Raw genomic sequence first — 21,765 nt, forward strand, 5'->3', positions numbered from 1 at the left:
ACACGCCCTTTTTTATAAGTCGGTCACCGATAGTGATGTCATACGGAAGTAAACATTGTTGTACATATTTGATAATTTCTTTGAGGTGTAAACTTTCAACTTGACACCCAGCAGAAGGAGCATGACAGTTAAATGGAGCATGGTTTTCATTGGTTCATATATGTGTTAATATATGTGTGACCTTCCATAGGAGTTCACGTGCATATGTAATAAGCTAAATATGTGTCTGTGGTTTTCATTGGTTAATGTGTGTGACCTATCATCAGAGGTCACTTGCATGTGTAATCAGCCGAATAGTATGCTACATAATCTCACTTATGAGAGCTGAATATGTTGGATTAAGTTTTTGTTCTATACTTTAGGTGTTTATTCCAAGTTACCACCTTGTTATTGTAACCAGATATCCACACCATTCTTGGATTCTAAAGTAATGCATTTATTAAAACAGTTAGCCTATAGCCTTCACCGAACACGGCGGGATAACTGGTTGCGTTATCGTTCGCGTAGTATCGCTGGAAGCACATGCGTCTCTCTGGCTCAGCTGCAAATCAAATTTCTAGCGTAGCCCGAAGACACTTTGCCTTCTAAAGAGTTGGATTCGTTTTGTTGGATGTTGTTGTATGCTGTTCTTGTTTTTTACTGTAACTTATTTTGCATACTATTATGCTTTTCAGGAACTGTTTTCTGCGTTTTCTCTCTCGTTTCAGGTCAGGACACCCTACATCTACAACGCAGTAATGGCGGTAAGAATTGTACCAGTATTAACTATATGCAGTGTTAAAGTACAGTTATATGGTTTACTGATATCCTATTCGCATTTCCTCGCAAAGGTTTATGTATTTAACTATGTTCAGACTCATAAGTAATATTATTTCATGTACATTGCGTTACTAGGCAGTCGCGCGTGACAGGTGGCGCCCAAAATTCATGGCGGCTACAAAACGTTTACTATTATTAAAGAACTACACATTTCAGATGTTATTCCAATTTATATGAGGTGTGGGTTCTGATGGAAACGCAATTTGCAAACTTTGGGTACGTTTTTGTCCTATCCGGCAAAAAAGGGGTTTATCATGAATGTCAAATGTATCATTTTGTTTCCTGTCATTAAAATAGGTCATAAGGCCTATGGATATAGGCTAAAGGCCTCCATTAACCTAAGCTTGTCATACCAAGCGACTTAGTGGACCCGGAAATCCATAAGGGTGTCATGATACACCTACTTCATGATACAATACTTATTGCCATGTTTGATTCACTATATGATACAAATCGCATTATATTTTGTGTGAATTCTTCATGTTCCATACCACCCAACAGATAACAAAATGTCGTTGATGTCAAATGGTTTGTGTTTGTATGATTGGTTAATTCATTCCTACAGTATCATAGTGTAACTGACATTAAATGAAAATATAGGTTGGTGTATCATATGGGTCATATTGTCCTGTAGCAATTTGAAATACATCGGTGAAATGTGACAGCCATAGTGGTCATGGTTAGTTATTTGGTTTATTAGGTATCATCAATACCCCAAGGCATGGGTCTAGTATTGTCAGCCCCTGTATTGTCTCGTCCAGACCTAGCTGCAGTTGGGCGGTCAGGTAGCCTAGTGGTTAAAGCGTTAGCTCGTCACGCCGAAGACCCGGGTTCTATTCCCGACATGGGTACAATGTGTGAAGCCCATTTCTTGTGTCCCCCGCCGTGATATTGCTGGAATATTGCTAAAAGCGACGTAAAACCTCACCCTCACTCACTCACCTAGCTGCAGTAAACGTAAAAAAAAATGAACTCTAAACATAACATCACACTTTTGCAAGATGTCGGAGATAAGTGATAGTGAGCATTTCCTAGAAGGGTCCAGGCCAAGCTCAGGGAGGATAACTGGATCAATATTATCTACTACAAGAAGTGGACAGTACACACAATGCAGAAGCATCTTGCTACGGATTTATGATTCTGTTTCTTGATGTGTATGTCTTTCCATGTCTCGCTATATCAAATATGCAGATAATTAGAAGTCTGCTTCAAAATACCAGGGCCCGACTGTACTTTCAGTATCATTCAGTATTATAAATATTTCTTTTATTGTCGTTCTGACGTGACCCGTAATGGGATGTCCTCAGATCTTTGTTGATCGATAGCGAGAACTAAGATCTGATTTTAATGAGATTACAGATCTTGTAAATATGTTCACACAAATAAAAGCATAAAATTATTAATGTATTATTATTAAAATATTATTATTATTATCATGAACTTCATACCTTGTAGCATGCAATGACATCGGTCCATAAAATGAAGTATGCTGATGATTAAGCTGAAGATTGGAATTCTGGAGAAACTGCCTTAAACATACAAAACACCAATTAATACCACTTGTTATTGATATGGGAAACCGTTTTCTTTATAGTGATATTGAGTAAGTAATACAACTGATGGTCATGATTGTATAATGCACCTGTTTTGAATATAACTTGCTTGAATAATTCAACATGATGTTGACAAATTATGAAAGATGATTATGAAGGCAAATTTTATCATGAGCAAAAATATGGTAGATCTACATATTCTTGAAACACCAAATACATTATTAAGAAATATACTCAGGACAATGACTGTTTCAAATGAGACGCAACAAGCATACTCAACGAGTTATCAACATGCAGAATGTGCAAACATATTTTGAATGAAATATGCCTTACTGTACTTCACTTTGCACATGATTTGTACTGAATCAATTCCAGTATGTTAATACATATATAAAATATGTTAGTGTACGGCTACAAATTCCTTGGCGATTTATGAGATCGGACGGGCAAAATTAGCTAAATTAGTAGGCCTGCTTGCCGCGGGTGGACGGCGACACGTGGGCACAGCACGTAGGCTACAGTAAATCTGTAGACATGGTGAGATGAGATTAACAATGAGATTGAGGATACTATTATGCGATATAATAAATCAAAACTAAAAACAGTTAGGCAACAATAAGAAGAACATCATAGTGCATAGGCGAACAATATGTATTAAACGCCTTACGCTTGGACTGACGGAGCGCTGATGCTGGCCGAGAAAGGAAAGGTGAAGGTCATGCCCAAGCGGCCCGGATTTGTTTCGAATGATGTTATTTTTCTCATTGGCAACTCTTGAAAGAATACGTAACAGTTCATTCCAACTTTACCAAATTTAATTGTATATGAATACATGTTGATGTTTTGTATGTAGTATTTCTAAACTGTAGCGATGGAATTGCACGTCGATGTTAATATGGTTACAGGCTGCATAGGCTCTGCGATTATGTGCAAGGCGTAGAGACGGAGCACAGCCGATAACAGACAACAACCCAAACGACGTATGTAAGGTACACTGTGAGTGGTTGCGTGGTGCTCTATTTAACTGTCATGTTCATCAGCGTGTTCTTTGTTTTTGTCTAGTTTGCATTTTCCTCATCGCCTTGATAATCCACAGATATGACGGAAACCTTTTTTTGTGTAGGGTCACATTATTTATGAGAAGTAAGCAGCACATAGCTATAGGATGATGTCACTTATGACAGTGGTGCTATGTATTAATGCGCTATGTGCGATTTTAGGGTGTGTAAGAAACAGATTACTGCACTCGTGTTATTTTAGGGTGTGTAAGAATCAGATTACTGCACTCGTACCTGTCAGATACCATTGATTTTATAACTCGTTGTTACAAAGCGTATCTACCTCGCTTTCGCTCGTTAGATACGTTTTGAAACAACTCGTTGTAAGATCAATGGTATCTGACAGACACTCGTGTAGTAGTCTGAGTCTCTATATCTCAACGGCTACATGTTGTACTGAGTGGCACATCCAACGCTCTCACACACTTAGACTGACACTGCAAATACTGTTTTTCTTACACTTGTTACGAGTTCTAAAGTAAACCTATTTTGCCACAGTCCTTTTTTCACAAACATGTCTATTGCTTTTCCACCCTCTAATCACCTACCAGTTGCACTTCACGCCATTTACTAAAACCTATTGATATACGAAATCACCTCTGCTACAAGAGAAATCAATTTTACAGTTAGTAAACACATGACACATTCGATGTCATGGTATCGTTTCATACAACACTGTCAATCAAAACCACTGCCTTCGGACAGTACATGCATTTCAACTGTTCAAAAGTACCCGAGGCTATCGGACTGTACAATGCCAGCCGTAATTACGACTGAACTGAACTTTATTTACGCTCAGGCCGCTATCAGCGGCATCAGAGGTACAAAATTATTTCAACAACATAATACATATACATATAAATATAGAACATATACAAAAAAACATATTGGCCGAGCATGCATGCATATTTATACAGATTTACTATGTTAGCAATATATGTGAAATTCAAAAAGAGGGAGAGTTACTTGAGAGGTTTAAACAATGACGTGATGATTTTACAGAATTTTGATAGTTTTCTCAATGTTCCTAGTCGTGAATTATTGAAAAGTAAATTCATTTTATGCATATTGGGTTTAATGTAGTAGAATCTGTAAAAAATGTTTTCTTTCGTTTTCTAAAGATGGACAAATAATGGAATTCATCACCTATGTCAGATAATTTGCAAAGTTGACATTTCCTTTCGGTTAAAGGTATTTTTCTCCATCTCCCAGTTTTCAAAAGGTAGATTATGATTACAAGTTCTAAACTTAAGTAAGAATCGCCAAGCGTTTTCCTGCAGTACGTTTAAATAAGATTCAAAATTTAGGCAATCATTTTTGATGATACTATACATTGTGCCTTTTGAAGACTTACATCTTGCACTGGTCCAACACTGTAGGTTAGTGTCATTTATTTTTTCATGGACTAGATGTTTTAGGTGTGAGGGATTTTTGAAACTTTATGGAAACCAAATGTAACCAACCAAAAGTTCGTTTGATATATGTAATCCATTTATGTTTACATTTTCCTAATAGGTCGTCATTAAATAACAACTTATATACAAGAAAGGATAATTTAAATGATTTCCCGGAAAGTATTTTTACCCAAAAACTTATCATTCTCATTTTGACGATGTTTGATAGATGGATTCTTCCAAGTTCCCCATGTACCATGAAATTCGGAGTACATTAATTTTCTTAATGATAAAAGATATTTTAGGAAACGCAAGTGTAGACTTTCTAGGGCCGAGATGTTTTCAAATCCCCATACTTCGCATCCGTAGAGAAGAATTGGTACAACCATACTCTCAAAAAGCCGCAGTTGACATTTAAGTGACAAATTTAACTTCCGTCCTTGGCATAAAACATAAAACATAGCTTTCGTTGCTTGTTCTATTAGCTTTTTTTTTGTTAAAGTGAATTTTTAATTTTTGTTAAAGATAACACCAAGGTAGTTATAGGAATCAACTTTATCCAAAACATCATGACCAATTTTGAAATTATGTTTATGATCAGTTTTTGATCCACCAAATATTAATATATTAGTTTTGGTAGTATCAACCTTAAGTCTCCAGTGTGTACAATAATTATGAAATGAGTCTAACATATGTTTTAGATCATAAGCTTGTGTGGCCAATAGCACTGCATCATCTGCGTACAGTAATACAAATAGTGTGACAATATTTTCGATTCGATCATAGAATTCATCTTGTTTCAATTGGACACCTTTACATAAATCCTGTTCAAGAGATGCTTCGAGGTCATTTAGAAATATTGCAAACAAGACAGGCGACATGTTTTCTCCTTGTCTTACTCCAGATTTAATTGATAAGAAACCTGTTAAATTACCATAACATGGAACACGTGATTTGATATTCTGGTACATATTATAAAAAAGATAAGATATGTTATTTTGTAATAGTTTTTGCCAAAGTCCTGATCGCCAAACTGTGTCAAATGCTTTCTGAAAATCTACAAATGCACAAAATAATTTCTTTTCCTAGTTTCTAATTATTCCATGAGGTAATATAGAGCAAAGATGTGATCACTGGTAGAATAACTTTTTCTGAAACCTGTCTGAGCTTCCGACAATATGGAGTTCGTTTCGATGAATGTTTGCAAACGGTTATTTAAAAATGCCGTGAAAAGCTTACCAAAACAGATTAGCAGGGTGATAGGTCTGTAATTTTCGGGGTTTTGTGGGTCACCTTTACCCTCAAAAATGGGTTTGATAACACCTACTAACCATGTTTCCGGATACAAATGAAGACGAGCGCTTTGCGCTCTCACAAAAATATGGGTAACTTAGACATAAAGTTGAGAATATAAATCACAGAATTGATGGCGACAGTTCCAGTATTTATTCTTGAGCAGATGTGATACCAGATGCTTGGTTTTGACAGTTGAGTTGACGAGGAGCTGGAACTGCGCCTTTATTGGTCCAAAGTATGTAACGCCAATTTTGAATTTCTGACCTAAGGCTTGTAATGACTGATTGATTTCCCAAGTTTTACTAACCTACTGTTTGACATTAACGATAAGAGGATTACTTCCTAAAAACAATGCATCTGGTATAATGTTTGCCTTGCGGTAATCCTTTGCCTAAGCGGGATAATTAGAGGTAATGGGTAGGTAGACACTGACGGTGATTGAGCTACACTCACTAGTAGACGTTGACGGGTATAGAATAAAAACAGCAGGGGATTATGTTTGGACAATGGGCATGTTGATTTTGTGCCTTATGGGTATGAAATTGGACGGCTTATTGTTTATGTAAGTAGGATATAAAATGAAAAAGCCTGGATAACTTTTATCAAAGTTATTAAAATGAAATAAAAGTAGAATAATAAAGGTAGCTAATGTTGAAAGTACAAGAATTTGGATATACAGGTATATAAGATTAAGTTGGAAATATTTTATTATAATATAAGCTGTAGTTTTGATCAATTGGATTTGAAATAATGTAAGGAATTTTCACTGAATTGGGACAAATATGTACACGATAACACAAATATCTATGAAGACATCAATTGTGTTTGAAATATATTCGTTAATTTTATTATCAAGACCAGCAGCTTTGTTATTTTTTTAAATTCTGCACACAGTTTATAATTTCACCTCTTGTTATAGCTGCATGAAGTATTGTGCTTTCTTCCATGTTTACTTTACGTAGATTACCAATATCAAAGTCGTCATCTGCCGAAACTTCAATTAAGATCTTAAAAGGCTGAATAATGCTTCACTATCTGGAAGGTTTTCACCGACAGACTGCCTTTGCTTAAGAAGTTTCCAAAATGAACGGGGGTCATTTCTTTCAACATTATATAATTTGACTTGAAGGTTTTTTTAAATGAATATTTGAAAATGTATGAATGCAATTTTTATAACTTTTACTTGCATTAACTAGTTGTTGTTTATTTAATGTTTGACTACGTTTGAAATATCTCTTGGCCTCTAAGTATTTTCCACGGGCGATTTTACATTGTTTACCAAACCAAATTTTAGAGCGGTTGTGGGTCAAGCTGTATGTATGCCGTCAACCGTAACCACAGAAATCCGATGATACCCAAATACCGTACGAAATGACTGGAAACGTTTTACCGCACGCTCTATCATAGTACACGGGTTTCGATGGAACGTTTACGTCACGGTTCAGTAGAGAATACTACGATGTGTTGCACCTAAACTGTCCTGTGTCTGTTCCGTAAGTGGAATCGGTTCTTATAAATATCCAAGAGCATACGTTTCTTCCTCAGATGGTAGCTCAGGGTGATGACGGAAGACAAAACTCAAGGGTGAAGTTTAGACGACAGCAGCCATATGTATTGATGGGTTGAAATAGGTCGAAATGGTACAAGTACTTGTAAAAACGTGACAGAACGCACACTGGAACCGAATGATCAGCGTTCCCGGGTGCGGAGATCCGCTCTGTCACATACACATAGAATAGAAGTCGCATGACGTTCTTCATCGTCGACGTAGTCGTTTGTGAGGCGACGGCCTTGGCCGACGTCACGACTAGCCATATAATTCGTCCGCTTCTGTCGATGATCTGGGCCCGACTCCCAGATTGACCATGTCAGATATATAGATTTTGTAGATAGAGGAATTACGTAACGTAGTGCAAGATGAGTGACCCACGATTATGTACATACGTAACATACGGCGACGTAAGGAGGAGTAATTGACATATATAGATAGCGTTGGCGATTAAGGCTCCATCTTTCCGAAGAAAGAAAGTTAACTGACTGTAAAAACTCCCTTGCCTTGGGTAGAGTGGGTTCATAATTGGACCCGAATGCGTGCTGTAAACATTAAATAAGGGGATAGAATTTCGATGCACTTAGGAAACATATTGAAACAAAATCATAGGAATTTTAGATACATGCAGTTTTAAAGAAAAGAATTGAAATGGTTTGCACTATAAACGGGAAGAATGGGAACCGGACTAGAGGACATAACCATGAAAGTATTACGTAAGCAATATTGTATTGGCCTACTACATCGCGTTGTTTTTAAATGTAGAGGGTTTTTTTTCATTTGGAAGGGTGGTCGGAAACTGACGTGTATGAACGACTCATTTTGACATTGATACGTTTTTCACGAGATGGTGTTCTTGAAATGACGTAATTGCAGACTTCCACATTCATTGGGCCCCAAGAGATCCCAAGGATGAATAAATATTGAAGGGCTGCTTCTGATGATTTAGACCCTTTGATATAGAACACAGCGTTTTAGCAAACATGGAGAACAATTGGAGAGTTTGATTGCTTGGTCGTTCACGAATATATTCGCTACGAGTGTGAGTGAGTGAGTATGGTTTTACGCCGCTTTTAGCTATATTCCAGCAATATCACGGCGGCGAACTCCAGAAATGGGCTTCACACATTGTACCCATGTCGGGAATCGAACCCGGGCCTTCGGCGTGACGAGCGAACGCTTTAACCACTAGGCTACCCGACCGCCCCTATTCGATACGACCTATCTTACGACCAATATGAACAAAACAAAGAACTGCACATACAAACTTTCGACTCGATCCGTGTCTGGTGAATGAGTGAGTGTGGTTCTACGCCGTTTCTAGCAATATTCCAGCAATATCATTTCGGGGGACACCAGATCTAGAAATGGGCTTCACACATTGTACCAATGTGGGGAATCGTACCCGGGCCTCCGGCGTGACGAGCGAACGTTTCGACCAATAACCTGCCCCACCGCCTCGATCTTTGTCTGGATTGACTGTGACAGCAATCTAGGAGTTTTCCGCAGTACCTCTTTGACACATCTATATACTCACCTTAATCATAATAGTGCTTTGAGAAAAATCAAATGAATTGACATTGACTTTCACTTTTGTCGCAAGCTCCGGCGTTCAGACACTTCGACATTCTCTATGAAGATTCATAATCCAATGAAGATAATTCTTAGATAAGTTATTGTTTTAAACACACAGTGTCACCATCACACTGGTGAACGCGTCTCATTTACCCTGTACCCAAGGATACAATTCTTCACAAGGAATCCCGAGGGCGTAAAATTAATACTAAGACTTGTTAAAAATCGAGACAGAGCTAAGTGTTGTCGGATATTTTGTCATGCATACAAACAGCACTTTTCCCCACTTTCAGTTGTACACCGATCTCAGCACTGAACTGGGAACTGCTAATTTGAGAGAGTTACGTCCCTTGATGTAACGTCGAGCTGAACTGTTTTCAAAATATATGCCAAGGACGCATATACTACACTGCAAACGCTAGGAGATAACTTGGTATATATTCAACACTCCTGACATCAACATGGTATCGACTGATACGTATAGAGCCAGAATCGGGTCTTTTATCCACCTGAGGGGAACTCGACAAGTAACGCGGCGCAGAGACAGTAAGTACTCGCCATTCGTGTCTGAGATTGATGTTCATTTGAGACTGCTCATTTGCACTTTTGCATTTGCTAGACACCTCTCTGCATCCTTCGCCCTACTCAATCATTTCGAAAAAATGAACTTTGATCGGTATGTGCCAAAAGAAAATAGCTCTTTGTGTGTATCTTGTGTCGTCACTGCGATAGACTATGACCCAGTTTTGACAAAGTACCACGATTGGCTTGCTCGTGAAAGGTGTCGACGCGCTGCCCGTGGGGGTTATCACACAGATCATGTTGTGTTCAAACGACGTTGAAACAAACCCGGGACCGATCTCTTCAGAAGAAGTAAGAGATGCTATCTTGTCGGAGCTACGCGACGTCAGGTCGGAATTAAGTTCACAAATTACAGCTCTAAAAACTGAAGTGAACCCAATCAGCTCTAGATGTGGTCAACTTGAGGTAACATTGACACTAATCAAATCTCCATGGTGTACCCGAAGCAGAAGGTTAGAAATCGATGGCTTGTAAGGAAACGGTGATGTCAATTTTTAATGAACACGTAATGTTTAAAACGTGGCAATCATCTGACATAATCCGTGGCCATCGCCTTGGAATAAGACGTCGACATGCGGAGAAACCACGCCCTATAATTGCCAAACTTCTGATATCAGACAACAAGATTCGAGCTCTGAAAGCTATACCCGTGCTTAAGGAAAAGGGGCTTGGAATTTCAAGTGACTTGACCACACGCCAACGTCAACAAGTGAATGCTCTAAAAGACACCGGCATTTTTTGTTACTTTAAGAACGGTAAACTTGTGACAAAACCTCGTGAAAGTTCGGATAGTACCTCCCGTGCTCAACAGGAAACACCCCCCAACGTAGGCGAGGCATGGTCACTGAAGCTGTAATTGAAACATCGTCGAAAAGGCAACGTCCATAGGGCTATGGCCGAGGCCCGGATAATATATCACATGGATGTAACAGATCAGACACCGGTGACACGATCGATTTTATGAGCGCTACTGTGAATGAAGATGAGAAACAAACTTTCTTGCGTTGGAACCTACATAGATTGAGGCAAAAAGTGGATGACCGCGACATCATCTCTTACCTACGCAAACTCCAAATAGTGTGTCTTGTAGAAACATTTGTATATGATATGTCAGACATTAATTGGTTAGATGACAATGGTTAGGATGTCTTCTGCAGCCCTGCAATTAAATTATCTGAGAATGTTCGACTCTCAGGTGGCGTGCGCATATGTATCCAACATTCAATTGGTAAGTTTTGCAGGTTTATATCATCAGACATCGATAATTTTGTATGCATTAAAGTAGCAAAACAATTGGTCTCTGTTGACAGAAATATAAATTTGAAATGTACTTATATCCCACCGTCGGGTTCGCCACAATAACGATAGTAACTCTTAATGTAACATTGAACTGCTTGATCAGTTCTTATTAGAAAACCTTTCAGAAATTAGTGATTCTTACACAGTTATTTGTGGTGATAATGAATGCACAAACAGATCATCGAAGCAACCAACTTGCTAACTTTGATGATGCTATTGATGAACACAACTTCCATTTAGTGAGATGGAAGATCTACCTATTGATGATCGTAAATCCCATGACAGTGTGATAAACAGATTTGGGCAGATATTGTTAGACATGCGTTACTCATTCCAGCTATTTATTGTTAACGGCAGGGTATATGGAGACGCAGAAGGGGTATATACATATTGTGGTCACAACATTGACATGTTCAACATTGGTGATCGTATAAAGTCCGATCTTTTACCATTAGAATTGACATGTAAATTCCCAAACATGAACAACCAAAAGGAAAATAACTAGAATTATGCACTATCAACATACCAAGGTACCATCAAGTGACGAATGTAAGATTGTTTGACGGGATGCTCGAAAAGCATTGAGAACATTTAGACGTAGACGTACTGACTCTAATAGAAACATCTACTGCAAAAAGAGAAATCACAACAAATCCTGCTGAAGGAAAAATAAATATGACTTGTGTAAATTTAGGCTAAACAACCTGAGTGATACTATCCATTCCCCCTCTGAGTTTTGGAAAAAAATACGTTCATTGCAAAAACAGACAAAAAGAAAGGATAGTACCTCAAAGGCTGAGTGGCTTATACACGTGGTTTTCAACACTGACAGTGATGTGTTTATTGATGTTTTCTCTTCATGTGATAATGATGTTGACAAACTTACTGAAGAATCACCCATATCACAGGATGAAATTCTGCACGCTGTAATACATCTAAAATGTGGAAAAGCTGCTGGTCCTGACCATATTGTGGTTGAAATGATAAAATATTCCAAATTTGAGATGTTGCCTTTTCTTCAAAATTGTTTCAATAGGATGTTTGAAAGTGGTCTATTCCCCAGAAGCTGGTCTTGTGCGGTAATTATTCCAATACACAAGAAAGGAGTTTTAACAACCCAGACAGATATAGAGGAAGATCCTAAACGAGTATTCTTGGAATTTTTTTACATCAATACTTAATTCCAGGATTAAGAATTGGGGTAACATGCGAGATACGATTCCCGAAACTCAATCTGGTTTCAGAAAAAAGTATTCAACGTCAGATCATATATTCACATTATATTCAATAATCCAAAAAATCACGTCGTAAACACAAAGTGTATGTCGATTTTCAAAAAAGATTTTGAGTCCGTTGAACTATACTCAACAACAAAAGTTCCTGTGACACCAATATTTTAGTGTATTTTTCAAACAAGTAAAGTTTTTTTTTTTTTCAATATTGTAAGACATATATGGAATCAAGTCACAAAAACGCAAAGGCTACAGAAAAGCATGCATTCCATGCAAAAGTTGACTTTTATGCACGCCCCATGCATTTCACTACCCAAGAATGGGTATAACAAAATTTGCGTTAACGGGATTCCATATGCATTGTTTAGCATCGTGCTGTCAACAACCGCTCAGAAAAAACAACAAAATTACGCAATTATTCAACATTACGAAATGCCATGCTTGTCCGAAAATGAGCGTCTGCGAGCCATTGGTATGCTTGAAGCAGGATAGAGTCAACGTGATGTTGGAAGACAATTTAACGTCCACAGAAACATCATTTGGTGTTTATGGCAACGTTGGCAACAGACGAATGCAGTCAGAGACCATCCTCGGAGTGGCAGGCCACGCGTAACCAGTAATCGCCAAGACAACTGGATGCGAACAACACACCTACGAAATCGATTCCAGCCAGCAACAGTGACTGCAAGAAGCATCCCTGGCCTTCGACAAATATCTTCACAAACCGTACATCGTCACCTCTGATGTGCAGGGATTGTCGCCATAAGACCCGCCAGACGTCCCCATGCAGTGAGGACAAATTCTATTTACTGACGAGTCTCGTATTCACCTCAGCCACAGCGATGGACGGATTCGAGTGTACCGACGTCGAGGTGAACGTTACGTTAATCATTGTGTCATGGAAGAAGATCGGTTCGGGGGCGGCAGCGTTATGGTATGGGGCTGGATTACAACAAGACAGAGGACCCGTTTGATAGTGGTGGAGGGAAATATCAATTGACAGCGCTACCGTGACGAGATCGGCCCTGTTGTTCTACCGTTTTGCGTCGTCATGGCCCAGGCATTACCTTTCAACATGACAACGCCCGGCCTCATATTGCTTTCCTTGTTCAGGATTCCCTTCAACAAAACAACAGGAAAGTCATCCCCTGGCTGGCTCGCTCCCCTTATCTCTCACCAATCGGGCACATGTGGGATGACATGGATCGACGTCAACTATGTATTCCACAGAAACTCCAGGAACTTCGAAACATGCTCCAGCAGATATTCATTTTGAATTCAATGGAATTTGTAATGTATCTACTTTGAATTCCCCCTTTCGAGTTACGATAAGGTTCCCACAGATCATCGCAATAATGTGAGAAAATGTGTGCAACGAATAGAAGAAAGGATTTCGTTAAATAGTGTTAAAATTGATTTTTTTTCTATGCATTTTCGATACAGTTTTATTCCGCTTAGTTTTGCCTCGCCCATTTGTATTAGTGACATAAACAATATGTCATTTCATTCTCAAATGTATGATAAATTCACGGATGAATGTATCGAAGCTGAGCGTCAAATAGGCGACGCATAAATGGCATACGTGAAACTTGACATTCCAAAACGGCGGAACTGTCACATCCGCGTTCGTATTTGTTAAAACATGCAAACTTACTATAGGGTTATTGGCGACGTTTCGGTACAGGTTAGACCAAGAGGACCCAGTGTCCAATCGTCGAAATGGTTAATTAAACCACGAGGCGCGCGCACCATTTCAGCGATTAAACACTGGGTTCCGAGTGGTTTAACCATGTACACCATTTAAAGCACCTAATATTTTATTAAAAAAACATTGTTTTGTTAAAGGAATTTTAAAAGATATTCAGGAACTCTATGCTCAACTGTGAGAACACTGTGTGAGTCGGCCCTGCGTGAAGCACGTGAGACCTATAGTCTTACACGGAATCACCAATGGAATGGTTTTAAATATTTATTAACAAATAGAGGAGATATGGGATGGAATTCTGTGGAGATTACATAACATGTAGAATACTGTCGGCTCTATTTAAGAACACGACATATGCTTTCTACCGGTATTCCCGTCTGATGTACAACTTATACACAACTTTTTATTTGTTTAGTTAATTTAGCATGTATTTTTATTGTTCTGTGTTTAGAGCATTAACCAAAGCCAAAACGAGCTCACTGCAAATGATAAGGACAAGTGGTATACTCCAATGTGGGATGATAGTAATAACCCTAAATGGTAACAAATTTCATGCTTTTAGGACTTATAAGTGTTGTTTTTTTCCAAATGTTGAATGTTATGTAGGAAAACTTAGTGTTATGGAAAATCGAAGAAATGTTAGCTTTTCAATGTGGTATTATACCATTTTGTGTTGAGGCCTTTACCCAAAAGACAACTTCTAGCATGTTCTTTAAATTGTCTCCAACAGTACATCTATAGAGACCACAAGGTACAATCATTGGAATCCAAATACGTACAGCCAGAGGATTCACACATCTGAAGAAGAGACCAGAGTCATGGTTCATGACTATCAATTTTCGTAGTTTTTCCGGTTTTGCACCAACTTTGATTGTTTTTCCAATGACAGCATTTTCACTTTGGTAACATCAACGTTTATGCTGTAAAGTTGAATCAAGGTAAAATTCGTGAACTATCGCAAAATATGGAACATGTACGTCATGATCAGACCCCACTAATGACTTGTGCCTAAGGTCAATACATTTCTTTAAAAAAGATGGGCGATTAACAGCTGTTAATGAGTTTATAAATATGGCTGCTGTTGTTGCCACGTTTAAGGTCTGATCGAAAATGCTTGAGCAATTTTGGAGACACTATAGCTGGGATCATCCGTGCAAAGTTTTGTAATTTCCCCTTCGGTATAAGTGAAGACTAATTGGGGTGTTGCTTTTTTTTGGTGGTGTTGCTTTTATTGTTATAGAATTTATATGAATACATGTTTGAAAGGTTACTACAGATCTAGGACTACCCTTGTCAAAATTGAAAATGACAATCTTACGTTTCGTTTTCAAAAGGTAAGTAAGTTAGGTTATGTCAAACTGTACTCAACAACAAAAGTTCCTGTGACACCAATATTTTAGTGTATTTTTCAAACAAGTAAAGTTTGGTTTTCAATATTGTAAGACATATATGGAATCAAGTCACAAAAACGCAAAGGCTACAGAAAAGCATGCATTCCATACAAAAGTTGACTTTTATGCACGCCCCATGCATTTCACTACCCAAGAATGGGTATAACAAAATTTGCGTTAACGGGATTCCATTTGCATTGTTTAGCATCGTGCTGTCAACAACCGCTCAGAAAAAAACAACAAAATTACGCAATTATTCAACATTACGAAATGCCATGCTTGTCCGAAAGTGAGCGTCTGCGAGCCATTGGTATGCTTGAAGCAGGATCGAGTCAACGTGATGTTGGAAGACAATTTAACGTCCACAGAAACACCATTAGGTGTTTATGGCAACGTTGGCAACAGACGAATGCAGTCAGAGACCATCCTTGGAGTGGCAGGCCGCGCGTAACCAGTAATCGCCAAGACACCTGGATTCGAACAACACACCTACGAAATCGATTCAATCCAGCAACAGTGACTGCAAGAAGCATCCCTGGCCTTCGAAGAATATCTTCACAAACGATACATCGTCGCCTCAGATCTGCAGGGGTTGTCGCCATAAGACCTGCCAGACGTCCCATTTTGACAGGAAACCACCGTCAGGCACGTCTACAGTGGTGCAGACAGCGTCTACGCTGGACGGCCATGCAGTGGGGACATGTTCTATTCACTGACGAGTCTCGTTTTCACCTCAGCCACAGCGATGGACGGATTCAAGTGTACCGACGTCGAGGTGAACGTTACGTCAATCACTGTGTCATGGAAGAAGATCGGTTCAGGGGCGGCAGCGTTATGGTATGGGGCTGGATTACAGCAAGACAGAGGACCCGTTTGATAGTGGTGGAGGGAAATATCAATTGACAGCGCTACCGTGACGAGATCATCGGCCCTGTTGTTCTACCGTTTTGCGTCGTCATGGTCAGGCATTACCTTTCAACATGACAACGCCCGGCCTCATATTGCTCTCCTTGTTCAGGATTCCCTTCAACAAAACAACGTGAATGTCATCCCCTGGCTGGCTCGCTCCCCTTATCTCTCACCAATCGAGCACATGTGGGATGAGATGGATCGGCGCCTTCGACGTCAACCACGTGTTCCACAGACACTCCAGGAACTTCGAAACATGCTCCAGCAGATATGGACAGTCAGTATGGCAAACTAAACCATTTGAACACTTACAGGAGTCTTTTATCTGTCGCAAACCGAAATTGTTTCAGATTTGATAAAAAACATAACTTTGTATTAAATCTTATTCAATGTCACAGGAACTTTTGTTGTTCAGTATATGTTGTCCTTCCTCCATTGCATTCAATCAATTTGAACATATAGATAGCCTTCGCATGTTCTATTCTCATTTAATCTCAGCTATCTGATTAAAGGCAATGTTATTATTGCTTAATCTTGTTATGTACATACAAAGCGTGTACATTAAAACTTAAAAAAAGCATCCATTATGTTTATTAATGGGAACAAACGCACCATTAAGTGTAAACTTCAAAGATTATTCGGGGGGAGCAATTTCCAGGGGCACTTGGTTGAGGCAGACAGCAGTGGTTATCCGCGAAGCAGATAAACCTTAAATTGCTTATATATTTTGAGTATGTATTGCTTGGGGAGTTTAACACACGTCTACTGATGCGCGAAACGCATAATGTTGATCCACTTTAACTGATTCCCCAAGGCGTTTTATGCCCAAGTTTGTAGTATGAAACAAGGAACAACAAAGCGGATAAACCTCGGCTTCCTGAGGGTGAGGAGGTGATATCAGTACATCGTGCCAAGATCGGGTGCTCATTCAGAAATTTCTTAAATATTGTATTAAAAAGATGGACTTGACATTAAGCTTGTACCACGTACGTCATTGGCTAGTCAAGTGGTCAAATGGCCCATGTCCAACAACTGTGAGAATGTGATCAACACCACACTGATTCCGACTTGTACCTCATTTCTCCTGCCTGCCAGAATAATAGGATATATCACTTCAGAAGTACATGTGTCATATATGAGTTTTCTTTATGGTTGAAAATAGATTTAGGATATATAATCCAGTCAACACGTTTTAATTCAGCTATCTGATTTAATTCATGGTAATTACATTGCAATGTTAATTGTAAATATGAGGTATGTCTACATTTATCATGCTCAATTGACACGCATTCTCTTTGGAACGGAGATATAAGTGTTGTGGATCAAGTCTTTCTAATATGATGTGACATTTGAATATATGTACTTGTTTGTCATGTTGCGTTAATATCTCCATTTGCGTTTACTATTAGGAACTAATAAGTTTATTACCTTGGAAACCTAACGTAGGGCGCTTTGCATTATACCTCATACGACACAGTTGTTTTCCACCAAATACACACAACTTGGCATTATTTACGATTTACATTCAAAACGATTGCTTGGTGTATCATATTGGATTTAGTGTGCACCGTTTACATCCCGTTTACACAAGATGAAATTATATTATGAGCACCAAGGTGTGATTCATAACTAGTGTCAAAAACATGGTCCCATTTGGTGGTTATTAGGATTAACTTATCCGTATTATTTATTAGAGAACTGTGATACATTTACCACAAAAAATCTTAACATCTTCAAGTAGTCTGTGGACTTTCAACGAAGAGAGGTGCCTGTTCGCTTTCTAGTATAATAGTGCATGGTATGAAATTTCCGAATACGCCTAGTAATATACAATGTGATCTCTATGATCAGGGTTTACATCATTGTAAATTCCTTATCTTTACTTTTTGTGTATCATCTATTAATATAACACATTTGCAGTATCAAGAACTCAACTGACTAAATGTTATCGGCGTTCAAACCTTTGTTCATTGGCTAGCTACAGCATTGTCTGCGCATACCTGAACGTTTCATGAATAATCGACAGTGAGAGAATCGACAGATCCATTTTCAGTATGTGTCTGGATTTAGTCATTCAGCTTATTGTCTTTCCGGTTCCTCGTAGGAAATGAAGGACGGATATATCTGGTTCATTACTGGTGTTGTAATAGATGCAAGTTAATTTGAGAAGCACAGACACGAGGTATTAACGGCCATCTTCGTGTTCGCTGTGCGGCATACATGCCGATCAATACAACAATTGTCGGTCGCGTAAAACAATAAAACTTGGATAGTGTCATGGCGGCTTTGTACAACCCAGTATAATGACTCCATCAACCAAGGAGTGAGTGAGTTGGGTTTAACGCCGATTTTAACAGTATTCCAGTTATATCACGGCGTGACAGCTTAATGTTGGAGGAAAGCCCGAAGTGCTGCAGGTCTCGGAAGTTTTCATAAAACTTGGAGATAAAAACTCAACAAAGGAACATTCACTTATAGGCATGCTGAGGTCTTTGCAATCCTGTTGTTATTTTCATCCTATTGAAACGTATCACCAGCGTCAATATCCTTCTGTGGACATTTACATCGTATTATCAGTGTGACATAATGGTCTGTGGCTTGGACATGTGACATCAGATGGACAGTGACAGTCTGTTAATTAGAGCAGGCCGTATACTTGAATTAGTCTTCGGGGAATATTTCATTTCGACATCTCGTGGTTAACATTACACTACTGTTAGTATGAAGGATAAAGCAGTCGTATGGATACATTGAATCGGAGATATTATATACAGAAATAGTAAAGGTTTATACTTAACCTTTAAATGGAGTCACCATGAGCGTAATATATTTCATACATACATTCTAGTTATGGTGACAGCGAAATAGGTAACAATTTGCTGTGACCTTTGGGACACTACTTCGAAATTGCAAATTTATTCTGCGTCATCAGTATATCGGATCAGCTGTTTATGAACTCCGCCGAATGGCCTATGATAGTTGGAGGTGCATGCCCCATATTCGTGTCATGAGATGATGTTAAATAGCACGAATAGCTTAGTATAGACGCCCCGCGGGTACGAATTACAGACTCATCCCTGCAACTGCAACAACGGTTATTTCCCTAAAGTGTCTATTAACAACTTGGAGAATGCTTGCGATGGAAGGTACTAGTTTGAGGGGTGAGGGAGGGATAAGTGAATTTGGTTTTCCTACAAAGTGACATACGTGACAAGTTCTACAAAACTCTTGCTACGTCACTTAGTCTGTAAAAATGTATCAGATGTAAATAGATTACGTCTCCCACAATGAGTAATGAATCCCCTCACAGAAATGCCAAATTAAGATTCACAAAAGGACTTTGGCTTTAACAAAAGTACCAAAAATCCCGGATACACGTCGGAAACCTCCGCTCAGGTAGTATTTCACTCCAAGCGGCCAGCCAAAGATATTAAGTGATTTTTTTCATAAATACTTTGTATTAGCATTTACACGAACACATTATTGAGACGTTCACGATAAAGTGGTGGCACGTGATCCTGTCCACAGCGTACAGATCACAAATCAGATGAAGTTAAGCAACGTCGGTCGCGGAGATGGATGGCTGACCGCGTTTCGGCAGCTTGGCTTCCAGGGTTTCGGTCCTGCCCCATACTGAAACACATGTTAACATATGTCTCTCCTTGGGCACGTGACTTTATTCGAAATGTGCCTCTGTTCACCCAGCAGTGAACGGGTGAATGGTACCAGGCATGATGTGGTTGTTAACCTTCTTTGCGCCTAACAGGAATTTGGGTTGTATATTCCCCGGGGAGCTTAGACTGTTTCTTGAGTGCACACTGATCCAGTGACCGGGGTAACAATAGCGCTTTGAGCACTTCCCTGAGTGGTGATGAAATACGTGCAATATAAATGGCCTATTATTATTTACAGATTAATATAAAAAATGCAGCAAATGGGGTTTGGGTGATCCTGGCACAGTCAGGCTAGTTAGACTCATCATCAGCTCACGGCCTTTGCCCCCTCTACACGCAGACCAGACAGCGAATGGGACTTCTCCCAGGAAGCGCTGCCTAGTCAAACCCACCCAGGACTTTTCGGAGAATGTGAAGACTCCCCAACACTGCAGCCTTCTGCATTACCCAGATTGTCAGAAAGGCTGTATTCCTGGTAGCAAACCCGAGTACTCTCCCGATGTCAGTCAACAGATTGGGAGGTACCAAACCTAAGGCACCGAGAACAATTATTATTATCATATCTTTTATATAAGGCCAATGTGGTGTATTAGTTACTGCCTGAGAGGTAACTGAAAACCAGAGGGAATTTAACATTTAATGGACATAAGCAATAAAAGTACAAGCGGGTGGTCCCTCAGTCTGGACCTCGTCACACTTCAAATTAGCAATACGTAGCGGTGCCACGTAGTTGCACATTTTTTAATGTTTTTCAACATATTTTGACCTAGAAAAGTGTAGCTTTGTTGCATTGTCGCCCTTTGGTTAATGTACAATCTTATTAAAATCTGATCTCAGTGATATAGGTGAGGAGTATAGAAAACTTAAATAACTGTAGTATGATAGGTGAGGAGTAAAGAACACTTAAATAACTGTAGTATGATAGCTGAAGGGCAAAGAACACTTAAACAACTGTAGTATGATGGGTGAGGAGTAAAGAACACTTAAACAACTGTAGTATGATAGGTGAGGAGTAAAGAACACTTAAACAACTGTAGTATGATAGATGAGTAGTAAAGAATACTTAAACAACTGCAGTATGATAGGTGAGGAGTATAGAAAACTTAAATAACTGTAGTATGATAGCTGAAGGGCAAAGAACACTTAAACAACTGCAGTATGATAGGTGAGGAGTAAAGAACACTTAAACAACTGCAGTATGATAGGTGAGGAGTATAGAAAACTTAAATAACTGTAGTATGATAGCTGAAGGGCGAAGAACACTTAAACAACTGCAGTATGATAGGTGAGGAGTATAGAAAACTTAAATAACAGAAGTATGATAGCTGAAGGGCGAAGAACACTTAAACAACTGCAGTATGATAGGTGAGGAGTATAGAAAACTTAAATAACTGTAGTATGATAGCTGAAGGGCAAAGAACACTTAAACAACTGTAGTATGATAGGTGAGGAGTAAAGAACACTTAAACAACTGTAGTATGATAGATGAGTAGTAAAGAACACTTAAACAACTGCAGTATGATAGGTGAGGAGTATAGAAAACTTAAATAACTGTAGTATGATAGCTGAAGGGCAAAGAACACTTAAACAACTGCAGTATGATAGCTGAAGGGCAAAGAACACTTAAACAACTGCAGTATGATAGGTGAGGAGTAAAGAACACTTAAACAACTGCAGTATGATAGGTGAGGAGACTAGAAAACTTAAATAACTGTAGTATGATAGCTGA

The 21,765-nt window shown here is 39.0% G+C and overlaps 1 protein-coding gene across 2 annotated transcripts in view; it reads left to right on the top strand.

Annotated features, from left to right (window-relative positions):
- The first annotated feature begins 738 nt into the window (after window positions 1-738).
- Window positions 739-21,765, top strand: part of LOC139449914 (glycine receptor subunit alpha-2-like) — a 76,541-nt gene continuing 55,514 nt past the window's right edge. Inside the window, exon 1 of one of the 2 annotated variants that reach the window (XM_071231518.1) lies at window positions 739-743. The gene's annotated coding sequence lies outside the window, so the exon portion shown is untranslated. Of the gene's footprint in view, window positions 744-9,719; window positions 9,791-21,765 lie in introns of those variants that run through there. The other variant, XM_071231515.1, reaches the window with a different exon arrangement.

Source organism: Haliotis cracherodii, unplaced genomic scaffold, assembly GCF_022045235.1.
Source record: "Haliotis cracherodii isolate W230 unplaced genomic scaffold, xgHalCrac1.p SCAF_8, whole genome shotgun sequence".
NCBI lineage: Eukaryota > Metazoa > Mollusca > Gastropoda > Lepetellida > Haliotidae > Haliotis > Haliotis cracherodii.